The sequence below is a fragment of the Salvelinus namaycush genome, chromosome 10 (assembly GCF_016432855.1).
Source record: "Salvelinus namaycush isolate Seneca chromosome 10, SaNama_1.0, whole genome shotgun sequence".
In the NCBI taxonomy this organism is placed as follows: domain Eukaryota; kingdom Metazoa; phylum Chordata; class Actinopteri; order Salmoniformes; family Salmonidae; genus Salvelinus; species Salvelinus namaycush.
The window spans coordinates 11,192,501-11,218,354 of NC_052316.1; the positions used below are offsets into that span (position 1 = coordinate 11,192,501).

A 25,854-nucleotide genomic window follows, 5' to 3' on the forward strand; every position below is an offset into this window, starting at 1 on the left:
TGTCAGACTATATATTTCCTAGCGCTGAGCTCAGTGAGCGAGAGAGATGTTGCTCTGTGAAAGGGGGGGAGCTGTTTGTGTCTAGTGTTTTGGGGGAACATGACTTTAGCCCAGTTCTGTGAAAGGGATCGTTCTTCTACATCCCTCACTTGTTTGGCCAGTGCAGCCCTTTATTGTCCAAACAACTCACTGCATCACGGGAAATACTGTTCTTCCTTATATGGTGAAAGCGTCGTGAGAGAGGGAGAGAGAAGAAAAAAAAGTGTCCGTGATGAAAGTCAACAAGCAGTGACGAGCAGTGACCCAATAACAACAAGGTCTTTGGTGCTCACAGTGTCTTAGCCTATTAACAGGAGAATTGACTCAGACAAAAGCATGAAATAACAATTAGGAAAACAAGTGCGCCCTTGGAGGGAGGTCACTGATGTGATGTAGAAGGGGTGGGTGCAGTCATGGGGGTTTGTTTCTTGGTGGTGATCGAAGGTCCCGTCAGTTGGTTTCTGGTGCACACTGGCACACACGCACAGAAAAAGTGCTGTTTTTGTTCTTTGACAGATGTTGTTGACTCTGGGCCACTGAGTTGCTGTAAGCCCCCGTCCAGCCCAGTTCGTCACACACAGAGCTGCAAACGTCATTGGCCAGAAAACTCCCACTACAGCCAAAAAAACAGCCCTGACTCAGATGGGTTAGCTGGCATGGGATTTGTCGTTTTTCACCAGAAACAGTTTGGTCTTGGTCAAGGCTACATAGTGTAACAGTGTAGTCCGAGTAGGATGAATTGAATAGAACTGAAAGGGTTGGAAATAATTTTCAGCCTTCAAGTTGAGTTGGGTTGTTGGAGTTCATAGATCAATGTATTAATAAAGTAGTTTTGATGCATGTTAGGTTGTTATTTTGTACTATTTTCAGGATGCATTTGGGTCTCTCCCTTCTCTTGCTTTGTCTTACCTCACTGGGAAGCTGTATTCCCTGTTTTTTTTTTTCTCTCACTCAGATTTTCTTCTCAAGTAGTTTTGTCAGTAGAACATTTGTTTCTCTACTGTCTTACTCACGTGTTGCACTCTTTTGCACATTGCATAAAATATATATTGTATTTTGAGTGCAGAGATTCTTTAGGCAGTGTGCAGACTTGCTCCATGTTTGACCCAGTCATGTTATGATGACAGACGACACGTAGAACCATAAAAATACCTTTCCTCTGAACATAGAGGAACTACCATTTTTCAGAGAAAGCCTGTCTTTTTCCTCCCTCTTTCGTAGAGACGTCGTCTGACACTCCTCTCTTTCGTTTCCTTTTTCCTACAAACTGAGTGTGCAGCTGGGTGGAAACACACACACACACACACATTCGGACACATACACACATGATCGTTGTTGCACACACATACGCCATTCCCCTTATGACATAAAGCATGACATTGTCACAAGAGACGCACACTGGTTACGGTGACTGCGGCTTCCACGGTGGGGCTGCCGATAATCTCCCTCTGTCTCTCTCTCTCTCGCATTCCTCTCCTATAAGCTTTCCCACCTGTAAAACGAGCAGCAGGTTACAGACTTTTTTTGTAAATATTGCATTGTTTAGTATTGTAAGAAGGCGATATGTATTAAAGTACTATTTGAGGCCCCCCCAACCTCCCACTAGTAAGTAGCACACCGACCGTGTCCGAATACCCATAATAGCGCACTACATATTTTAAACTGGGTACTATTTACTCATTGTCGCATACTATTTAGCACATACTGTTATGCCACGGCCACAGTTCATGATCGGCTTAGTAGGTAGGGCAGGGCCAAGTGTGAGGGGATTTTTCCAAATGCAACAGACATGCATCATATTAACCAGTCTGATAATAGCTCATTTCCAATGTTATTCATTTCTCTAAACTCTGAATAGAATAGGAATGGAGTTATAGGCCTACTCAGGCTGGTTATCGGCAGACTATCGCATTTGACCTATACTATAGTAGACAATATAGCCCATCTATCCTGTTAAAAAGGACTGAAGACAGAAACAGATCATTTGGTTCTATTTCATCATATTTGTTAGTGAAACCAAAGTGCTGTAACATATCAAATCAAGTAGCCTAGAATCAAATAGCCTAGAAAAATATATTTAAAAAAAAATGTTCAAATCAGAATGCTATTGCACAGAAAGACGCGGACAGTCGGGTGCATCGCTAATTCAGAAGCGCTGAGCAGCAACATAATAAACTAAAGCGCTGATCATTGGGAACGAGATCAGAATGACTGCTAAGGCTTGATCCATGAATGAAATAGGTAGCCACGCCTACAAAACTAAAACAATCCACATGTTCAAATCAAAAGGCCTGGTTAGCATGACATCATCATGACAAACACTTTTCAGTGAGAAAACAGAAATCAACTTTGGGTGGAAATGTAATTTAAAAAAATATTTCCGTTTTCAAAGATGTAGCCTATGATGCAATACTCGTGATCATTTTAAAGAGAACAAAAACTACTTAGCTTACATGTGAACACCACCACAGAAGCTTTGGCCATCTTCCCAATGAAGTAGCCGAGTTTTGTTGTTGGCTACTTGAAGAGAACTAGGGCCTATCAGTTACGGCCCACATCTTCCAATGCATTGTGGAAAAGTGTGGATCTAATGAGTAGAACATCCACAGCCCCTGTGATTAGCTTTCAGATCATGCAAAATCATGGCACAGCTTTCTTTAGAGTTATATTGTTTCTAATGTGATAACCGCTATGTTGATATGTTGATTCCAATGTGAAGTTGACATCAATCGTATATCCTTGACAGCACAGTCTCTGCAATGTGTGTTCAGAGCTGACCCAACACACACTGGGTCTGCACCCCCAACACTGCATTCCGCAATGTTTACCAGTAGGATGAGGGGAACCCCACAAAGGCAGAGTCTGCACACTGTCAGCCCCATACATACTAATGGAGAATATATGGCACCAGGTACACTAAAGCACCTCTGTTGAGGTTCTATTGGGATAGTGAGTCAAAGGCCCCAGCAATGAGGCACTGTTAAGTCAAGTAGGGAGGGGAGGATATGTGCTCCCTAGTGTGGTTTTAAGTCACTCTGAAGTGGGGTGTGAAGTGCTGTGAAGTGGGGTGGACCAGGGAGCGTGTGTGTGCGGGTGTGCGTGTGTGTGTGTGTGTGTGTGTGTGTGTGTGTGTGTGTGTGTGTGTGTGTGTGTGTGTGTGTGTGGGGGGGGGGGGTGTGTGTGTGTGTGTGTGTGTGTGTGTGTGTGTGTGTGTGTGTGTGTGTGTGTGTGTGTGTGGGTGTGTGTGTGTGTGTGTCTGTTAAGAGTATCACTCAGGGCTAATTGCAGGAAACCCCTATCTTTTCCAAAGCGCCCAAATTCCACTCTCTGTTGAAGGGGATGCCTGTTCCACAGACTGGCTCCACACAGCCACACCACATAGCGTAAAAGCACAGCATGGTGTGCGGGTGTGGCGCCATTACACACAGATTTCCTATCTTAAACAGGGCGGAGGGGAGGTGTGTCAATGTTCACAGTGCGGATAAGTGAGGGTGGAGGGTAACTAATTAAAACTGTGTAAACCCCCCCTCTTCCCTACACACACGCCCTCTTCCCACTCTTCGACTGGGATGGTAGGGGAGGGAGCGTGTGTGTATGTGTAAACTACCAAAATTACATTCATGGAAAAATTCTAACCGCGGTATTCCCAGGAGAGCAGGAATGCCCGTGTGTGGCGCCACAGGGCCCTGTTTTTTTCCCCTTCTCTCTCTCGCCCTCACTCGTGCTCTCGATCTCTCTCTCCTTCTCCCTCACTTCTTCTTTCTCCTTCCCTCTCGCCTTCACTCTCGCTCTGTCTCTCTCTCTGTTCTTCTCTCTCTCTCTCTGAGTTGACCTTTGTATTTTATAAATATTTTTGTCTCTATGCAGACTCACTGGGCCCTACACACTCACGCACCCAAACACTCACATCATTTACTCACACACACATATAATATGCACATACATTTATACTGACTCCACACACACACACACACAATCACATACAATCATCATATACGCTGCTACTACTCTGTGTATCATATATCCTGGTGCCAAGTCACCCTATACAGTGCATTCAGAAAGTATTCAGACAACCATCTCTGCAGCACTCCACCAATCAGACCATTATGGTAGTGGACAGACTTTTTTACCTTTATCTAACTAGGCAAGTCAGTTAAGAACAAATGACAGGTCCAGACGCTCAGTTTGGAATACTGGCGATGACAAATAGGTGATCAAATGTTTTTGCTAATTTCAGCGTTGTACTGCATAGCAGAGAAATGTCACAATATGTTTTCCACCCACGTCAGTACTCTCGGAGTTGACATGGAATTGCTTCACTTTTTTTCCGTCGGGACTTATCTCCACCTCCTTATCTCCACCTCCTATTGATTAGCAGCATGTTTTCGTGTATTAAGCCCCATCACAACCCACCCTACCCCTCTACTAGCCCCATCAGAGATCAACTCAATGACATGAGAGGAGGACACCTCCCCGTGTGGGTCCTGGAAGCACCCAGCCACAGTCCTTACCCAGAATAGCAGCTCTTATCTTCTCTTGAAACGCCTGCCGCCGTGGAATGCAATATTTTTTTTCCCTTTCTAGCTTTTGGCACAGGTGGCATTGTTCTCTCTCTGTCTTTCTCTCTCTCAATTCAATTCAATTCAAGGGGTTTTATTGGCATGGGAAACATATGTTAACATTGCCAAAGGAAGTGAAGTCGATAATATACAAAAGTGATATAAACAATAAAAATGAACCATAAACATTACACTCATAGAAATTCCAAAAGAATAAAGACATTACAAATGTCATATTAGGTATACAGTTGAAGTCAGAAGTTTCCATACACTTAGGTTGGAGTCATTAAAACTCGTTTTTTAACCACTCCACAAATTTCTTGTTAACAAACTATAGTTTTGGCAAGTCGGTTAGGACATCTACTTTGTGCATGACATAAGTATTTTTTCCAACAATTGTTTACAGATAGATTGTTTCACTTATAATTCACTGTATCACAATTCCAGTGGGTCAGAAGTTTACATACATTAAGTTGACTGTGCCTTTATCAGCTTGGAAAATTCCAGAAAATTATGTCATGACTTTTGCTCTGTCTGGCAACAGGTCACAAATCTTGCTGCTGTGATGGTACACTGTGATATTTCACCCAGTAGATATGGGAGTTGATCAAAATCGGGTTTGTTTTCGAATTCTTTGTGGATCTGTGTTATCTGAGTGAAATATGTCTCTCTAATGTGGTCATACATTGGGCAGGAGGTTAGGAAGTGCAGCTCAGTTTCCACCTCATTTTGTGGGCAGTGTGCACATAGCCTGTCTTCTCTTGTGAGCCAGGTCTGCCTACGGCGGCCTTTCTCAATAGCAAGGCTATGCTCACTGAGTCTGTACATAGTCAAAGCTTTCCTTAAGTTTGTGTCATCCACAGTGGTCAGGTATTCTGCCACTGTGTACTCTCTGTTTAGGGCCAAATAGCATTCTTGTTTGCTCAGTGTTTTGTTAATTCTTTCCAATGTGTCAAGTAATTATCTTTTTGTTTTCTCATTAATTGGTTGGGTCTAATTGTGTTGCTGTCCTGGGGCTCTGTGGGGTGTGTTTGTGTTTGTGAACAGAGCCCCAGGACCAGCTTGCTTAGGTGACTCTTCTCCAAGTTCATCTCTCTGTAGGTGATGACTTTGTTTTAAGGAAGGTTTGGGAATTGCTTCCTTTTAGGTGGTTGTAGAATTGAACTGGATTTTCTTTTCTGGATTTTGATAATTAGCGGGTATCGGCCTAATTCTGCTCTGCATGCATTATTTGGTGTCCTACGTTGTACACAGACAATATTTTTGCAGAATTCTGCATGCAGAGTCTCAATTTGATGTTTGTCCAATTTTGTGAATTCTTGGTTGGTGAGCGGACCCCAGACCTCACAACCATAAAGGGCAATGGGTTCTATAACTGATTCAAGTATTTTTAGCCAGATCCTAATTGGTAGGTCGAATTTTATGTTCCTTTTGATGGCATAGAATGCCCTTCTTGCCTTGTCTCTCAGATCGTTCACAGCTTTGTGGAAGTTTCCTGTGGCGCTGATGTCTAGGCCAAGGTATGTATAGTTTTTTGTGTGCTCTAGGGCAATGGTGTCTAGATGGAATTTGTATTTGTGGTCATGGCGACTGGACCTTTTTTGGAACACCATTATTTTGAGATTTACTGTCAGGGCCCAGGTCTGGCAGAATCTTTGCAGAAGATCTAGGTGCTGCTGTAGGCCCTCCTCTCTCTCATTGTGCCTCTGAAAGAAAGGGAGGTAGTAGGGGGAGGGAAGTAGAGGAGGAGGGGAGAGATTGACCACCCTTGGTTAATGAATGAGCTTTGGCAAGAGCATGCCAATCCCCATTCACAAACAGGTAAGGTTTGACATGGACCTGCAAAATTAAGGGGGGCCTGGGTTATTGTGGCCCCTATATCTCCCTCGGGGCCCCCACCCCTTCTAAGCCACCCTCCCCCATTTTCCCAGTAGGCCCTAGGCCAGGTAGTAGGGGAAACACTTTTTTTTACTGCCATTCTCTTCTGCTGCTTTGGGCTAGAAGAGAGGCAGTGGTTTTGCATACTATTCTACACACACACACACACTTGATTTGATTTCACACAAACACAAACACACACACCAGAAACCCATGCACACCCATGCATTATTTAGTGCGATGGGCCTCTTATATAATGACAGAGAAGAATGTATTTACTGTATGCACCATGTGACCGCCTGTGCAATAAGAGAAGTCCATCGGGGACTGCAAGCATCATGTGAAATGAGGGTAAGGCCATCGTGTATAATGAGGGCAAGGCCATCGTGTATAATGAGGGCAAGGCCATCATGTATAATGAGGGCAAGGCCATCGTGTATAATGAGGGCAAGGCCATCGTGTGAAGCAGGGCCATCGTGTGAAATGAGAGTAGGGCCATCGTGTGAAATGAGGGCAGGGCCATCGTGTGAAATGAGGGCATGGCCATTGTGTGAAATGAGGGCAGGGCCATCGTGTGAAATGAGGGCAGGGCCATCGTGTGAAATGAGGGCAGGGCCATCGTGTGAAGCAGGGCCATCGTGTGAAGCAGGGCCATCGTGTGAAGCAGGGCCATCGTGTGAAGCAGGGCCATCGTGTGAAGCAGGGCCATCGTGTGAAATGAGGGCAGGGCCTTCGTGTGAAATGAGGGCAGGGCCTTCGTGTGAAATGAGGGCAGGGCCATCGTGTGAAATGAGGGCAGGGCCATCGTGTGAAGCAGGGCCATCGTGTGAAATGAGAGCAGGGCCATCGTGTGAAATGAGGGCAGGGCCATCGTGTGAAATGAGAGCAGGGCCGTCGTGTGAAATGAGGGCAGGGCCATCGTGTGAAGCAGGGCCATCGTGTGAAGCAGGGCCATCGTGTGAAGCAGGGCCGTCGTGTGAAGCAGGGCCGTCGTGTGAAATGAGGGCAGGGCCATCGTGTGAAGCAGGGCCATCGTGTGAAGCAGGGCCATCGTGTGAAATGAGGGCATGGCCATCGTGTGAAATGAGGGCATGGCCATCATGTGACCTTAATGACCGATAGACATTTTTGACACTGACATTGAGGTTACAAGGACACAGAATTCAAAGTCAGTTCATGATGTGAATTGAAATCCCAATTCAAGAATTTAAAATAAATACTAAATGTATGCTTATAGCCTGCATATATAATGCAGTTATAATACGCTATGTATTGTATGTAATGTCATGTACATGAATGTAATGTAAATGTTATGCACATTCTGAACAGAGAAGAATCTGACCACAAACCTAATGCTCACCCAACAAGACCTTGAGAGAGAGTGCAATCAAGCAGTGTGTGTGTGTGCGTGTTAAAGTCCTTGAGTACACACTATCTATAGAGGAAGCAATAACCAATTACCTAACTACATATCAATACTGTACCATGTTTGGGAACAGCAAGGGTCCTTATGCAATGATAACCTTGAAGGCCCTGCCCTGCCCTGCCCTGCCCTGCCCTCCATCTCTCCACCTCTCCACCGCTTTCCTCATCCCCTCACTCCCTCTTTCCTGCATGCTTCTATGCAGACACACATTATTGCTCCTCACAGATTAGATTAGCTAACGGAAAGAGGCTCCATGCAAAGTGGAGCTGATTATCTGACGGGAGGTGTGTGTGTGTGCATGCGTGCGTGCGTGCTTGCCAACTGTGCCAATACACATGCATGGAAGGGGAATGGAATGACATTGCATTCTAATGCACCTAGCTATACTATATCAGTGGAGGCTCCTCAGAGGAGGAAGGGGAGGATCATCCTACTCAGTGAATTTAATAAAAATAAAAACAGTGAAACATTTTTTTTTTTTAGATAAAGCTATATACTAAATAAAATCGTCCTCCCTAATCTTGAATGGCACTAACCACCACTGAACTATGGCTGGGAATTGACCTCACGATCGCCCCTGCGATATGTATTGCAATTCTCACGATTCTTATGATTCTATATGTATTGCGATTCAATACTGCGATTTTATTGTGATTTGATGTTCTGAACATTTAGCTCACTTTATTGAATGTCTATTCCAGAGAGACGAGAGAGCATGAGAACTGGTTTTGATCAGTCAGGGAAATAAGTGCTGAAAACATGTTGGCTCACTATTTACAAATAAGATGGAGAACACATATTTTTCCCCTCATCAATCTACAAACAATACCCCATAATGACAAAGCAAAAACTGTTTTTTAGACGTTTTTGCAAATTTATGGAAAAAAATTCAATCACATTTACAAAAGTATTTCCTCAGTACTTTGTTGAAGCACATTTGGCAGCGATTACAACCTCAAGTCTTCTTGGGTATGACACTACAAGCTTGGCACACATGTATTTGGGGAGTTTCTCCCATTCTTCTCTGCAGATCCTCTCAAGCTCTGTCAGGTTGGATGGGGAGCGTTGCTGCACAGCTATTTTCAGGTCTCTCTAGAAATGTTAGATCAGGTTCAAGTACGGGCTCTGGCTGAGCAACTCGAGGACATTCAGAGACTTGTCCCAAAGCCACTACTGTGTTTTCTTGGTCGTATGCTTAGGGTCGTGGTCTTGTTGGATGGTGAACCTTCGCCCCTGTCTGAGGTCCTGAGTGTTCTGGAGTAGGTTTTCATCAAGGATCTCTCTGTACTTTTCTCCGTTCATCTTTGCATCAATCGTGACTAGTCTCCCAGTCCCTGCCGCTGAAAAACATCCCCACAGCATGATGCTACCACCACCATGCTTCACCATAAGGATGGTGCCAGGTTTCCTCTAGACGTGATGCTTGGCATTCAGGCCAAAGAGTTCAACCTTGATTTCATCAGACCAGAGAATCTTGTTTCTCATGGTCTGAGAGTCTTTAGGTGCCTTTTGGCAAACTCGGGTTGTCATGTGCCTTTTACTGAGGAGTGGCTTCTGTCTGGTCAGTCTACGATAAAGGCCTGACTGGTGGAGTGCTGCAGAGATGGTTGTCCTTCTGGAAGGTTCTCCCATCTGCACAGAGGAACTCTAGAGCTCTGTCAGAGTGACCATCGGGTTCTTGATCACCTCCCTGACCAAGACCCTTCTCCCCCGAATGCTCAGTTTGGCCGGCCAGCCAGCCAGCTCTAGGGAGAGTCCTGGTGGTTCCAAACTTCTTCTATTTAAGAATGATGGAGGCCACTGTGTTTTTGGGGACCTGCAATGCTACAGATTTTTTTGGGTAAATTAAATTTTTAATACATTTGGCAAAAAAACTGTTTTTGCTTTGTGATTATGGGGTATTGTGTGTAGATTGATGACAGATAAAAAACTATTGAATACATTTTAGAATAATGCTGTAACGTAACAAAATGTAGAAAAAGTAAAGGTATCTGAATACTTTCTGAATGCACTGTATATACAGTACCAGTCAAAAGTTTGCACACACCTTCTCACTCAAGGGTTTTTCTGTCATCAAGGCAAAGGATGGCTACTTTTTGAAGAATCTAAAATATATTTGGATTTGTTGAACACTTTTTTTGGTTACTACATGAGTCCATATGTGTTATTTCATCGTTTTGATGTCTTCACTATTATTCTACAATGTAGAGAATAGTTCAAATAAAGAAGAAACCCTTGAATTAGTAGGTGTGTCCAAACTGTTGACTGGTACTATTATATATATATATACAGTTGAAGTCGGATGTTTACATACACTTAGGTTGGAATGATAAACTCGTTTTTCAACCACTCCACAAATTTCTTGTTAACAAACTATGGTTTTGGCAAGTCGGTTAGGACATCTACTTTGTGCATGACATAAGTATTTTTTCCAACAATTGTTAACCGCCAGATTGTTTCACTTATAATTCACTGTATCACAATTCCAGTGGGTCAGAAGTTTATATACACTAAGTTGACGTCTGTGCCTTGAAACAGCTTGGAAAATTCCAGAAAATTATGTCATGGCTTTAGAAGCTTCTGATAGGCTAATTGACATAATTTGAGTCAATTGGAGGTGTACCTGTGGATGTATTTCAAGGCCTACCTTCAAACTCAGTGCCTCTTTGCTTGACCATCATGGGAAAATCAAAAGAAATCAGCCAAGGGGCCAGGCCTCCACAAGTCTGGTTCATGCTTGGGAGCAATTTCCAAACGCCTGAAGGTACTACGTTCGTCTGTACAAACAATAGTACGCAAGTATAAACACCATGGGACCATGCAGCCGTCATACCGCTCAGGAAGGAGACGCGTTCAGTCTCCTAGAGATGAACGTACTTCGGTGCGAAAAGTGCAAATCAATTCCAGAACAACAGCAAAGGACCTTGTGCTGGAGGAAACAGGTACAAAAGTAACTATATCCACAGTAAAACGAGTCCTATATCGACATAACCTGAAAGGCCACTCAGCAAGGAAGAAGCCACTGCTCCAAAACCGCCATAAAAAGCCAGACTACGGTTTACAACTGTACATGAGGACAAAGATCGTACCTTTTGGAGAAATGTCCTCTGGTCTGATGAAACAAAAATAGAACTGTTTGGCCATAATGACCATCGTTATGTTTGGAGGAAAAAGGGGGACGCTTGCAAGCCGAAGAACACCATCCCAGCCGTGAAGCACGGGGGTGGTAGCGTGATGTTGTGGGGGTGCTTTGCTGCAGGAGGGACTGGTGCACTTCACAAAATAGATGGCATCATGAAGAAAGACAATTATGTGGATATATTGAAGCAACATCTCAAGACATCAGTCAGAAAGTTAAAGCTTGGTCGCAAATAGGTCTTCCAAATGGACAATGACCCCAAGCATACGAAATAAATAATTCTCTCTACTATTTTTCTGACGTTTCACATTCTTAAAATAAAGTGGTGATCCTAACTGACCTTAGACAGGGAATTTTTACTAGGCTTAAATGTCAGGAATTGTGAAAAACTTAGTTTAAATGTATTTGGCTGGTGTATGTAAACTTCCGACTTCAACTGTGTATATATTTATTTATTTACAAATCGATATTTTGAGTCAAGGTATTTATATAATATCCTACAAAATTATATTGCTATATGTAACTATCAATCCCCCTCTGCACGGCTCAAGTCTCATTCTAAGAAGCCTGCAGACTCTAACCATGGGAGGGCCCAAAACTTGTATACATATGAAGACAAAGGCCAGGCATTGAGAGGGATCGCCTAGGCAGACTTTCTAGGAAAAGCCTTGGAAAGCAGGTGAGGGGTTAGGAGAGGGAGGAGGGGAGAGGAAAGGAAAAAAGAGGGGGTGCACGGTGTCTCCTTGCATTTAGCAAAGTTTTGACAGTTTGGCCCTTGTAAGCCCTTGTGTACGTACGTGTGTGTTTTTGTATTGCAGCTAGCTATACTGTAACTATAACAGTGCAGGCTCCTCAGAAGAGGAAGGGGAGGACTCAGTGAATTTCAGAAATGTAAAAATAGTATAACATTAAAGTTATCCTTTTTAGATAAAACTATACTAAATATGTTCACGTCACCAAATAACTGATTAAAAAAAGGTTTCGCTATGAAGGTCCACAGTAGCCTCAACAGCCCCCTCTACGGCAGCACCATGGTGCAGCCGGAGGACAGCTATTTTTCGTCCTCCTCTGGCTACATTGACGTGAATACAAAACCCAGGAGGCTCATGGTTCTCACCCCCTTCCAATTATGACAACTTCCGGAGGATCTTTCAACATATCGGAGCTCTTGCAGCATGCACTAACATGTTGCCCACCCAATCAAAGGATCAGAGAATGAATCTAGTACTGAAAGCATAAGCTACAGCTAGCTAGCACTGCAGTGCAAACAATGTGGTGAGTAGTTGACTCAAAGAGGGAGAAAGACAATAGTTGAACAGTTTTGAACAAATGTATTTATTTAAAAATGAAGAGGCGAGAGAGAGAGAGAGCTAGCTAGCTATATTTTGTTGTATTTTTTTCACTTTCACTTACTTAGCTAGCAAATGGCGCTAGCTACTGTACTTTAGTCTAATCAAACACCCAGCTCAAACAGAGAGGGATGCTATGTTAGCTACTGTAGCTGGCTATGGCTATCCAACACTGTAACTTTTCCAAGTCAAGGTAAGCTTTAGTTTTTTTAAATGTAGTGCCCCCGGGGCCCGCCGGTGTAACTGCTAAACTACTTGCTGACTGTACTGCATGATTGTAGCGGGTTTACTAACACGATAGTTCTAGTAGATATGTTTACTATGAGGTTAGCTAATATGGTAACAACGATGTAGGCTGTGTGTAGCGGTTATGATATGAAGGTTAGGCTTGGAAAGGTTTTTTCGCCTGGTCACAGACAGCTGATGTGTTATGCACTGAAGTCCACAAGCGAAGGGAAAAGGTGAGAGGAGGAGAACGCGTAGATGCAAGAATAAATGATATAACGAGCTAAGTGATCATGCTGTTTATGTGGCTGCTATGCAAGTGAACTGTGTTTGCGGGTGATCAGGGTTTTATTCATTCCACCGATTTTGTTGCAAAACGTGTAGTAGCCTAATCTGGGTGAATGGAATATAAATGACGTCATCGAATATTCTGTAATAGAAATAAGGCCATGCTCATAAAAAAATTATAGCCCTTCATCATCTTAAATGACACCGGGTTAGCGGATATGGTATGAAGGTTTGGTTTTAAACCGAAGCAAACTAAACAGTAAGGGACCTACCTGAATTTGTCCAATAGAAACTCTAGTTTTTCCGTTTTGCAACTCTTTGCACTAATGATTACACCCCAGATCAGCTAGATGCAGGCAAGAGTGTGCAAGATGGTATTGAATGTGTCACTGTCTGTCACTTTGATTACTCCAATTTGTCTCTCAACCAGTGCACCTACATTACAAACTCGAATTTGTAGGTTAGCTTGTAGGAACCTCATGATGGGTATAGGTAAAATTTCAGTGTCATGCAGTAGCCTAAACCTAGCGATATTATATTGAGCAGGGTGAATGGAATATGAATGACAGTCATCCAATATGCTGTAATAGAAATAAGGCCATGCTCATTAAAAATAATCATCCACCCTCATCTTGAACAGCACTGACCACAACTGAACTATAAATAGGGCTGGGAATTGACCTCACGATACGATATTATCACAATACTTAGGTGCCAATACAATATGTGTTGCAATTCTCACAATTCTCACGATTCGATATATATTGCGATTCGATACTGCAATTGTATTGCGATTTGATGTTCCAAACATATTGCTCACTATACTGTATGTCTGCTGCAGAGAGACGAGAGAGCATGAGAAAATTAGTTTTGATCAGTCATGTTGGCTCACTATTTAAAAAGAAGACGGAGAATAACCTAGCCCAAAAAATACAATATATATATATATATATACACATTTCTTTACAAATCGATACTTGGAGTCAAAGTATCGATATAATATTGCAATATGTAACTGTATCAATTTCCCCCCCCCATCACTAACTATAGCTCCCTTTTGCAAGGCCCAAGTCTCATTCCAGGAAGCCTGCAGTCTCTAACATTGGGAGGGCCCAAGCTTGTATATAAAGACAAAGAAGACAAAGGCCAGGCATTGAGAGGGATCGCCTTGGCAATTTTCTAGGAAAAGCTTTGGAAAGCGGGTGAGGGATTAGGAGAGGAGAGGAGGGGGAGAGGAAAGGGGAAAAAAAGAGGGGGGAGCACGGTGTCTCCTTGCATTTAGCAAAGTTTTGACAGTTGAGCCCTTGTAAGCCCTCGTGGCTCTGTGTGTGTGTACGTGTGTGTTAGTGCTTTTATGTGTATGTGCATGTGCAAACATGCACCCATAGTATTGAATTCCTATCCCCAGCCTTGTTTTTAAACAATGTGTTACCTTTTGCTTTGCTATTGACTTTGAAAAGATCAATGCAATGCTTTTGAAGCATTCTGTCTTTGGCTGTATACTGTATAATAATCCTCTGCTCTGGCGATTATTTATTTCAGGTTATGTTTTTAGACCTCTTATTTGAAAGAATTGGATGGATTTACAGGAGCCTCTCACACTACCATATCTGGAGCCTCTCACACTACCATATCTGGAGCCTCTCACAATGTCCAGGAATAAACGAGGTAATTCCCAAGGGGTGGGGGTTGGTGAATACTCTGGACACACGCAAACACAAACGCACGTGCACACGCACGTACTGTATCGACCCGCATGCACGCGCATACACCCTGGGAGTAGCCCTGGCTGTCTACATCTGTGCCAGAGTAGCTGGGGTTAAAGATGAATCATCACTATGAAGGTTAGTTGTCATTCTGCTGCATAGTCCCCCCCCCCCCCCCCCCCTCTCGTCTAGTGAAGACCCATGGCCTGGGAGGGGTGGGGGAGGCATGCTTCTTAACCCAACAGTCTGCTTAATCTGTGTCTGGGAAACTGGCCCCTATGTGTATCAGGTTTATGCAGAGGAAACAGAGTGGAGTGTGGGGGGGTATTGCAAGGGTTTGATGATGTTATAATTAGATGGATTTGCTTTATGATATAAGCAGCATTTTAGCTTTTACTACCAATATGTCATCTTTTGCCCCTGAACAAGGCAGTGTTCCTAGGCCGTCTTTGAAAATAAGAATTTGTTCTTAACTGACTTGCCTAGTTAAATAAAGGTAAAATAAAATACAAAAAATGTGTCACACTAACTGTTACGAAGGTGAATGACAATGTCAAGTTACCATTGGCCTGGTACGAGTAGTTCATTGCAGCTGTTGAGAGGCAGAGGTTCATCGTACAACAAGCTCTCACAGTCTCACTGCAGAATTAGACGTTTATCCACGTTTCTACGAACTTAAAATGTAGATGTTGCTCTAAACGTCAAATTTAGAAGATTAAGGATTAAGGTTTTGGATAGGGTCAAAACATCACGTTCAGGCACTCATGGTAATAGTGCTTACTGTTGCTGGTTTTGAAGGGATTTCCCAGGTCCTCATAACATGGATCTTCATCCAATTTCAAAGTCACTCTTGAGCAATCTGCCAGCTATTGTAGTGGTCTGTATATTTTAGTAATTTATCAGACACTTTATCCAGAGAGACTTACATTTTAATTTTTTTTATCATACTGGTCCACAATGATAATTGAACACCCAACCTTGGAATTGCAAGCACCATGCTCTACCAACTGCGCCACACGGGACCAGAGTGTGTTCAGGAGGACGTCGAGCCCTCCAGTGTCTGTACTCACACTCCGTTCACTGTACACAGTTTAGCAGATGTCATGACGAGTGTCGCGAACTGCCCGTGTTACTATCACCTAACAATGCAGCAAAAATGCCAAACAAGTACACAAGTAATAATCAAAAACTAGAAACAAGAAATCATGAATGGCCTGCACTAATCCAGCAAACAACCCAAATAACATTGTATCAGTAATACAAATATATGCTAATACACTGAGTTTACAAACATTAAGAACACCTGCCCTTTCCATGACAGACTGACCAGGTGAATCCAGGTGACAGCTATGATCCCTTATTGATCCACTTCAATCGGTGTAGATGAAGGGAAAGAGACAGGTTAAAGAAAGATTTTTAAGCCTGGGGACAATTCAGACATGGATTGTGTGTGGGCCATTCAGAGGGTGAATGGGCAAGACAAAAGATTTAAGTGCCTTTGAACAGGTTATGGAAGTAGGTGCCAGGTGCACCGGTTTGTGTCAAGAACTGCAACTCTGATGGGATTTTCATGCTCAACAGTTTCCCATGTGTATCAAGAATAGTCCACCACCCAAAGGACATCCAGCCAACTTGACATAACTCTGGGAAGCATTGGAGTCAACATGGGCCAACATCCCTGTGGAACGCTTTCGACACCTTGTAGAGTCCCGACGAATTGATGCTGTTCTGAGGGCAAACACTAAGAATGATATGTACAGCCGTCGATACATTACAGTGAGCTATGTCAAGAATCCAGCGTACAAATAAACAGTGTAACAAAATGCAATGTACAGTAGTAGATATATTAGAATGAGCAATGTGAATAATACACTATATGAATACACCGTGTAAAAAACAGTATATAATAAACGGTCCAGTGTTTTAATGTCTTTTATATACATGGGACAGCAGCGTAGGCTGTGAGTGTGTGTTTTGTGTGAGAGAGTCTATCTTTGTCTCTTAATACAGGAGATGGTGCAGGGCTGTTCAACAGTCTGATGGCCTGAAGAGACAGACATTTTTTTCAGTCTTTCTTTCTGCTAGATGGTAGTGAACAGACCGTGACCTGGGTGGCAGAGGACCTATATGATCTTCTTGACCTTTGACACTGAGTGCTGTAAATGTCCTGGAGGGCAGGCAGCGCACGACTGGGGATGCTTTTAGCTGACCGCACCACGAGTGCTTCATTTGTCACATGTGAGGTACCAAAAAATAAATACATTTCCTTTATAATAAAGCATTGCATGCATTATCATCGCTTTTGCGTGCTGGCAGAGCATTAGAGTGGAGGTGCTTGCAGTTGTACACATTTTTTTCATCAATAGCCAGGTGTGTGGAGACACACATTGTACAATATGAGGAGGAAGTTGTAGTCCTAAAAAAAACTTTCCGGTTTCGCTGACTCACCCAATGATGCGCAGTTCACTCACCTGCGATGGTCGATGCGCAAAGTGCCAAACGCCTACAGTATCTCTTTCTTGTGAAACAATGCTGTTCGCTCAATAGGCCTATTTGGAAGTTGATAACTTAGGCCAGGGGGATTCAACTCTTACACTACGAGGTCCGGAGCCTGCAGGTTTTCTGTTCTACCTGATAATTAATTGCAAGCACCTGGTGTCCGAGGTCTAAATCAGTCCCTGATTAGTGGGGAACAATGAGAAAATGTGGTGGAACTGGCTTCGTGGTCCAGAGTTGAGTTTGAGGGACAGGCTATTTGGTAGCCTACAGATAGATTAGTCTTCTCTTTTCAGCAGGTAGATGACCTTCCCAGGCTCATGTCTACCAGAGCAGAGAGAGGGAGAGAGATCATAGAAAGTGTTCTGTGAGAGATACAGGCCCACTTCTCTCTCTCACCACAGCAATGGCCACGCGTTGGTCGCAATGTTGTGCAAACTATGAACTCGGGCCAGCCCAACACGAATCAATTCTTAGAATATCAGGCCCGTTTGCACATTACGTTTTTTAGGGGGCAGGAGAATTACAGAGGAGGCAACTTGAATGAACTCTGATTGCTTTTATTATCATTTTTACTTTGCGAACAGAGAGAAAGAAAAAAAGGGCTTTCCATGAGTGGTACTGGATCCTGGCGAATGGTTTCCAGAACGAAACAGTCCGGAACTGAGAGGTGCCGGTTCCTGTTCCGACAGGCTCAAATGAAGCACCGCGCATCATCGTCTGGAAAGCCATTTGGTTGAGGGAGGTACAGTTGCCATACCAGGCACTGATGCAGCCTGACAGAACGCTCTCAATGGTGTATATGTAGATGGTACACACAGACAGTATTACACATTCACACACACATACACACACTTTCACATGCACGTTTAACCAGGCAAGGCAATACATGGTGACGGGGTTCATTGTAAGCTGTTCAAACAGAAAGTATCGCTTCGGAACGAACAGAGAGTTGTGATACTTAACAACCCCTTTACTCAGCCAACACCCTACCCAGGCAGCCAAGCAAGCAGGCAGGGAGGCTCACATACAGACTGCAAATCATACTGTGCATGTGTGCGTGCACGGGTGTGAGTGATCTGCACTGGGGTCAGTTTTGTTAGTGAACAGCAGAGGAATGGCAGCAAAAACTAGCGAAACTGAAAAGTTGTACACATGTTTTTACTCTTTCTTCCCCCTCTCTGTTTTCTGTCTCTTCTATCTGTTTCCAATCTTCTTGCAATGGCCTCCAGCACCTGTTAACAGTGGGAAAGAGCTGGAGGGAGTGGGGGGCACGCAGGAGGGGATGAGGGAGGCTAAATAGTGTAGGGTGGTCGGGTCTGGTGTGAGGTCATTCAAGGTAATTTATAACACTAGCTAACACGTGCTGTACAGAGTACCTATCCTGAACGCAACTGAAACTGGCATTCAGCTCCGGATTTGAATATTGCACCGTATATTTGGCTATGGGAATGCATTAAAAGTCAAACTGGTTTCATGTTTTTGAGAGTAGATCAACTTTGCTGCTAGAATGTTGTTGTTGTTGTTGTCGTCCGCTTACTCTTATAGACACAGCTTGGTGTTGTGCAGTGCAACCATAACCTTGTTGCCTTGGGGAGAGGAGTCACAACACAGTTTGATGCTGAACCCCCCCCCCCCGAGAAGTACACAGGGCTTCCCTCTGTAGACACCTGTGTTGCTGGACGCTACAGCTGTTTTGTGACACACACACACACACACACACATCATCTCACTACTTCGTTCCAGACACACACACCCACACACTCTTTACTCACCCTTCACTTTCTCTCCCCGCTCCGTTCCAGATGGCGCTGATGATCTCATCACGGTAGGGCTTTCTCCTGCTTAACCAGAGGGGAGTGAGAATCATCACACACACACACACACAGCTTTGTCTTACTATACTTGTGAGGACTTTTTGGCGACCAACAATTGATTCCCATTCAAATCTTATTTTCCCTAAACCCTAAACCTAACCCTAACTATAATTTGAAACTTAACCCTAATTCTAACCCTAAAACTAACACCTAAGCCTAAAATAGCCTTTGTACAAATGTCCTCACTTCTCAGAATTTTGTTGGTTTACTATTCTTGTGAGGACTTCTGGTACTCACAAGTATAGTAAAACGTGTACACTCACACACACACACACACACACACACACACACACACACACACACACACACACACACACACACACACACACACACACACACACACACACACACACACACACACACACACACACACACACACATATACGAGTACACATGGCCTTGTATGGTGCTTGTTTGCCTCATCGTCATGTGTCTGAGAGGAGTTCCGATGACTACTGTATGCTGTCTAGGGTTTCTTTTGAAAGCCAGGGTTTGTTGTTTCTGATTCTACAGCTCTCCTCCTTGTTGAGCTTATTATATTATATTATGCCGGTCATCTTTCAGTTTGAAACATTTCCCATTTTAAAATGTACTTCAGGATTTCAAAAACAGATTCTGTGTTGGCTGTTGTCATTTCTATTTTTGACATTTGACATAATTATTGGATGTTATACTGTATGTCCATTTGTTATTATCCATTTAGCATACTGGTAACTGGACCAAATATATCCAACTAATGAATCATCGATAGAGCACATAGTTCCTAGTGTTGTCATCACTCCCTGTGTATTTGTTGTTATCATTCTGTGCCTGAGTTACTCACTGATTTGAGAGAGTTGATAGCTTTGACCTGGCTTGTTGATGGGATGTTGTTCGTAACCAGGCAACGGGATGACCTCCCTTGATTACAGCTCTTCCATGACACACTCTTCCAACTGATCTAAGGTCAGTTCCTCCTGCTAATAATGGAGGTTAGGACTTGGAGAGGGTAAGCTGATTCTAGATCTGTGCCTGAGCAACTTGGACTCAGGGGTAGACGTAACATAGTATACATAAATCTCCCTCTCTCCATTTAGTATGATATGTTACGTTTTGTATGCTATTTTAATATATGGATGTTCATCACCCATTTCATATGATATGTTACGAATTACAGCTGGTATGATTATGTTATCAATTGCGAATTTGCAATACATATCATATGTCATGAATTCCACTTTGTTGTGTCTAACATTAGCTAGGTGGCATCTAACTAAGATGTTTGGTGCAGTATTTCTCAAGTGAAATGTTTGTCAGGAAAAAGATTAGTCTCTCATTGAATGACAACAAACACTTCATTGAAGAATCCCTACTGTTGACCAATCACCGACGAAGGGGCATAGACTTCGGCTACCGACTTCGCCTCCAGAATGTTTTGTGTGTGTATGAACAGCCGGAAAAATCCTTTCCCAACCCTCCCAAGTGGTGCAGTGGTCTAAGGCACTGCATCGCAGTGCTGGAGGCTCGATCCTGGGCTGTGTCGCGGCCGGCCGCAACCGGGAGACCCATGAGGCGGCACAGAATTGGCCCAGTGTCATCTAGGTTAAGGAAGTGTAACGGCTTTCTTCCATAGGTGAAGGAGAGGACCAAAGTGCAGCGCGGCTAGTGTTCAACATGTTTAATAAAAGAACAAGTGAAACACTACAAACAACATACAAAATAACAAATGTGCAAAACCGATACAGACCTATCTGGTGCAGAACACAAACACAGAGACAGGTAACAAACACCCACAAAATCCCAACACAAAACAAGCCTCCTATATATGATTCTCAATCAGGGACAACGATTACCATCTGCCTCTGATTGAGAACCATATTAGGCTGGACATAGAAACAGACAAACTAGACACACAACATAGAATTCCCACCCAGCTCACGTCCTGACCAACTAAACACATACAAAACAACAGAAAACAGGTCAGGAACGTGACAGAACCCCCCCCCCAAGGTGCGAACTCCGGGCGCACCCCTAAAACTCAAGGGGAGGGTCTGGGTGGGCATCTGTCCGCGGTGGCGGCTCCGGCGCAGGACGAGGACACCACTCCACCACTGTCTTTGTCCCCCTCCTTAGCGTCCTTTGAGTGGCGACCCTCGCCCACGACCTTGGCCTAAGAATCCTCCCCAAGTCCCCCACATGATTTAGGAGGTAGCTCAGGACAGAGAGGTAGCTCAGGACAGAGAGGTAGCTCAGGACAGAGAGGTAGCTCAGGAGAGAGAGGTAACTCCGGACTAATGGCAGCTCCGGACTGAGTGGCAGCTCCGGACTGAGTGGCAGCTCCGGACTGAATGGCAGCTCCGGACTGAATGGCAGCTCCGGACTGAGTGGCAGCTCCGGACTGAGTGGCAGCTCCGGACTGGGTGGCAGCTCCGGACTGGGTGGCAGCTCCGGACTGGGTGGCAGCTCCGGACTGGGTGGCAGCTCCGGACTGAATGACCGCTCCGGACTGAATGACCGCTCCGGACTGGAGGGCAGCTCATGACTGTAGGGCAGCTCATGACTGTAGGGCAGCTCATGACTGTAGGGCAGCTCATGACTGTAGGGCAGCTCATGACTATAGGGCAGCTCATGACTGTAGGACAGCTCATGACTGTAGGGCAGCTCATGACTGTAGGACAGCTCATGACTGTAGGACAGCTCATGACTGTAGGGCAGCTCTGGCAGCTCCTGACTGGCTGGCGGCTCTGGCAGCTCCTGACCGGCTGGCGTCTCTGGCAGCTCCTGACTGGCTGGCGTCTCTGGCAGCTCCTGACTGGCTGGCGTCTCTGGCAGCTCCTGACTGGCTGGCGTCTCTGGCAGCTCCTGACTGGCTGGCGTCTCTGGCAGCTCCTGACTGACGGACGGCTCTAGCGGCTCCTGACTGACGGACGGCTCTAATGGCTCGGGACAGACGGGCGGCTCTAATGGCTCGTGGCAGACGGATGACTCAGATGGCGCTGGGCAGACAGATGGCTCAGATGGCGCTAGGCAGACAGATGGCTCAGACGGCGCTGGGCAGACGGATGGCTCAGATGGCGCTGGGCAGACGGATGGCTCAGACGGCGCTGGGCAGACGGATGACTCAGACGGCGCTGGGCAGACGGATGGCTCAGACGGCGCTGGGCAGACGAGCAGTGCAGGCGGCGTTGGGCAGACGGGCAGTTCAGGCACCGCTGGGCAGACGGCAGACTCTGGCCGGCTGAGACGCACTATAGGCCTGATGCGTGGTGCCGGAACTGGAGGTACCGGGCTGAGGGCACGCACCTCAGGGCGAGTGCGGGGAGGAGGAACAGGGCTCTGGAGATGCACTGGAAGCCTGGTGCGTGGTGTAGGCACTGGTGGTACTGGGCTGGGGCGGGAAGGTGGCGCCGGATATACCGGACCGTGAAGGAGGACACGCGCTCTTGAGCACCGAGCCTCTCCAACCTTACCAGGTTGAATGGTCCCCGTAGCCCTGCCAGTGCGGCGAGGTGGAATAGCCCGCACTGGGCTATGCAGGCGAACCGGGGACACCACCTGTAAGGCTGGTGCCATGTACGCCGGCCCGAGGAGACGTACTGGAGGCCAGATATGTTGGGCCGGCTTCATGGCACCCGGCTCGATGCCCAACCTAGCCCTACCAGTGCGGCAAGGTGGAATAGCCCGCACTGGGCTAAGCACGCGTACTGGGGACACCGTGCGCTTTACCGCATAACACGGTGTCTGACCAGTACGACGCCCTCTCACTCCACGGTAAGCCCGGGGAGTTGGCTCAGGTATCCAACCCGGCTTCGCCACACTCCCCTTTAGCCCCCCCCCCCAAGAAATTTTTGGGTGAGCCTCTCGGGCTTCCAGCCTCTCTTACGTGCTGCCTCCTCAATCCACCGCTCCTGGGCTGTGGCTGCCTCCTTCTCCTCCCGAGAGCGGCGATTCTCTCCAACCTTTGCCCAGGGTCCTTTTCCGTTCATGATTTCCTCCCATGACCATTCCTCCTGGTACCGCTGCTGCTGTTGCTGCTGCCCGTTGCCACGCTGCTTGGTCCGGGTTTGGTGGGTGTTTCTGTAACGGCTTTCTTCCATAGGTGAAGGAGAGGACCAAAGTGCAGCGCGGCTAGTGTTCAACATGTTTAATAAAAGAACAAGTGAAACACTACAAACAACATACAAAATAACAAATGTGCAAAACCGATACAGACCTATCTGGTGCAGAACACAAACACAGAGACAGGTAACAAACACCCACAAAATCCCAACACAAAACAAGCCTCCTATATATGATTCTCAATCAGGGACAACGATTACCATCTGCCTCTGATTGAGAACCATATTAGGCTGGACATAGAAACAGACAAACTAGACACACAACATAGAATTCCCACCCAGCTCACGTCCTGACCAACTAAACACATACAAAACAACAGAAAACAGGTCAGGAACGTGACAGGAAGGGTTTGGCCGGCCGTGATGTCCTTGTCCCATCGCACTCTAGTGACTCCTTGTGTTGGGCCGGACGCATGCACGCTGACTGTGGTCGCCAGACACATTGGTGCGGCTGGCTTCCGGGTTAGACGAGTAGTGTGACAGGAAGCAGTGCGGCTTGGCAGGGTCGTGTTTGAGGACGCATGGCTCTCGACCTTCGCCTCTCCAGAGTCTGCACGGGAGTTGCAGCGATGGGACAAGACTGTAACTATTAATTTGGGAGAAAAAAGGGGTAAAATAAATCAATAATAATTTGAACAAAACAAAAAACAAATCAAAAAGAAAAATACTTGCCCAAGACCAAAATTAACAAAAACATCAAAAGATGTCATCATAATATATGCACAAACAGGTGTTATACACCTACCCATCCTCCCCGGCCAACCTCCCTCCTTTAGATTTTTGCCAAATTATTATTATTATTATTATTTTATTTTTTCAAATTATTATTATTAGAATTATTATTAGAATTAGACTTTTTTGGGCCTAAGTAACCTTCTGTCTTATGTAACCATACCAAACGTACCATTTTATACTAATTGGAGGGTCACAAATGTATGTTTTCTATGTTACTTCTAGTCTTTGAGGCCAGGCTGCCCTGAGGACAACTTGTTACCCGGAGCAACAGTGTTAGCCTACATAAAGAGTTTATTGTGAGCATGTGCTAAAGGGCTAACCGCTAACAGCTAAGTGCTAACAGTGGTTTGTTTGGGTTTTGAAGTAGCCTCAAAGCTCATGTTACGGACCTAGTCCAGAGAATGGCTTATTCATGGGACTAACAGTCACTGGCCTGTTGATGACAATAACACCTCCACCACACTTCAAGTCAGTCATGTAAAATAACACTGTTCTTTTCACACGAGACTGGCTGATATTTTGAGTTGATGTGAATGAGATATGGGATTGCAGTAGAAGATACGTGGCTTGTGATGTTTCTTTTTGTGTCATTACAAAGGTCCTTGGGTGACTTGACATGAGGGGGTATGACATAGTTTTAGGCCTATACTGATTACATTATATTTCTATGATGTATCGTTACATTCTGGGGCTCCCAAGTGGCGCAGCTGTCTAAGGCACTGCATTTCAGTGTTAGTGATGTCACTACAGACCCTGGTTCAAATCCAGCTGGTATCACAACCGGCCATGATTGGGAGTTCTATAGGTCAGTGCACAATTGGCCTGGTGTCGTTAGGGTTTGGCCAAGGTAGGCTGTCATTGTAAATAAGAATTTGTTCTTAAAACTGACTTGCCAAGTTAAATAAAGGTAAAATAAATATTCAATGCTCCATGTATTTCATTCCATTTAATGGTCTTTGCAATTAATATAATCCATTCAACAATGTTGTTAACCCCTCTCTCTCCATCTTTCTCTCCTTGACTCCCTCAGTGGTTCTATCTCTATGCGCTGTGTGAACCGATGGCAGAGAATAATGTCGACCAATAACATCTCCCAGGCCAGGAAGCTGGCGGAGCAGCTCCGCATCGAGGCGCGGATCGAACGCATCAAGGCAGGTTTGGAATCATATTTAGGGCCCAGAGTTTTTCCAGGGCCTGAAGTTTTTCCATGGTTAGGTCACATGGCCTATCCCCCTCTATCTCTCCCTCACTCTCTCTCTCCCTCTTCCCCCTCAGGTATCTAAGGCAGCAGCAGAGCTGATGAACTACTGTGAGATGCACGCACACAGAGATCCTCTGCTAGTGGGATTGCCCACCTCTGGAAACCCCTTCAAGGACAAGAAACCCTGCATCATCCTATAGCTCCTCCCCCATCCCATCCCTGGCCTGCCAATCACTGCCTTTGACCTCTAGACACTGTGGGATGCTCCGTGAAACCCTAACCTCAAAGAGACTTTGAAGGATAGAGAAGTGATGCTATATACAATACATATACAATACATACATAGTCATGATTGTGAGCTGAATAGCTGGAAATCAAATGAATGGGAATCATTGGTGCAACAGATGGTTAGGCAGAAAAAGCGTTGTTGGGACGCATTGGAAAACAGGAACGTTACCGGATGATACTGCAAGAGGAGCGGTGAAACACATAATTGGCAGATACAAATGAAGGAACTACAAGCACAAGGCTGTTGGCTTTGTGTTCATCCAAACACATTTTCTGTCATTCAGGATGTAACATTGTCTGGCTAGAGAGAGGACCCAGCTAGCACATTTGGTTCCATTAAAGTCTTGTTGACGCTGAGAACAGAATGTATGTTTTAAAATAACATTCTTAAATGTTACTGTTTTCTTGGTGGGTTTTTTGGAAAGTTTTCTTGATGTTCTGAAAACATGGCTTTAAATAGAATCATGAGGAAGCCTGCAGAAAATGTTATGTTTAAGTACTGAAATTCCCACAGAAGAACGTAGTTTCTTAACTTTCTTTGAACAATTTAA

General features: G+C 44.9%; 1 long non-coding RNA gene across 2 annotated transcripts in view; it reads left to right on the forward strand.

Moving 5' to 3' along the window:
* LOC120054670 overlaps positions 1-24,960 on the forward strand; it is a 101,504-nt gene extending 76,544 nt beyond the window's left edge. For both annotated transcript variants that reach the window (XR_005477624.1, XR_005477625.1), the window contains exon 5: positions 24,845-24,960. This is a non-coding gene — a long non-coding RNA (uncharacterized LOC120054670). The remainder of the gene's footprint in view (positions 1-24,844) is intronic.
* Positions 24,961-25,854: the final 894 nt, after the last annotated feature.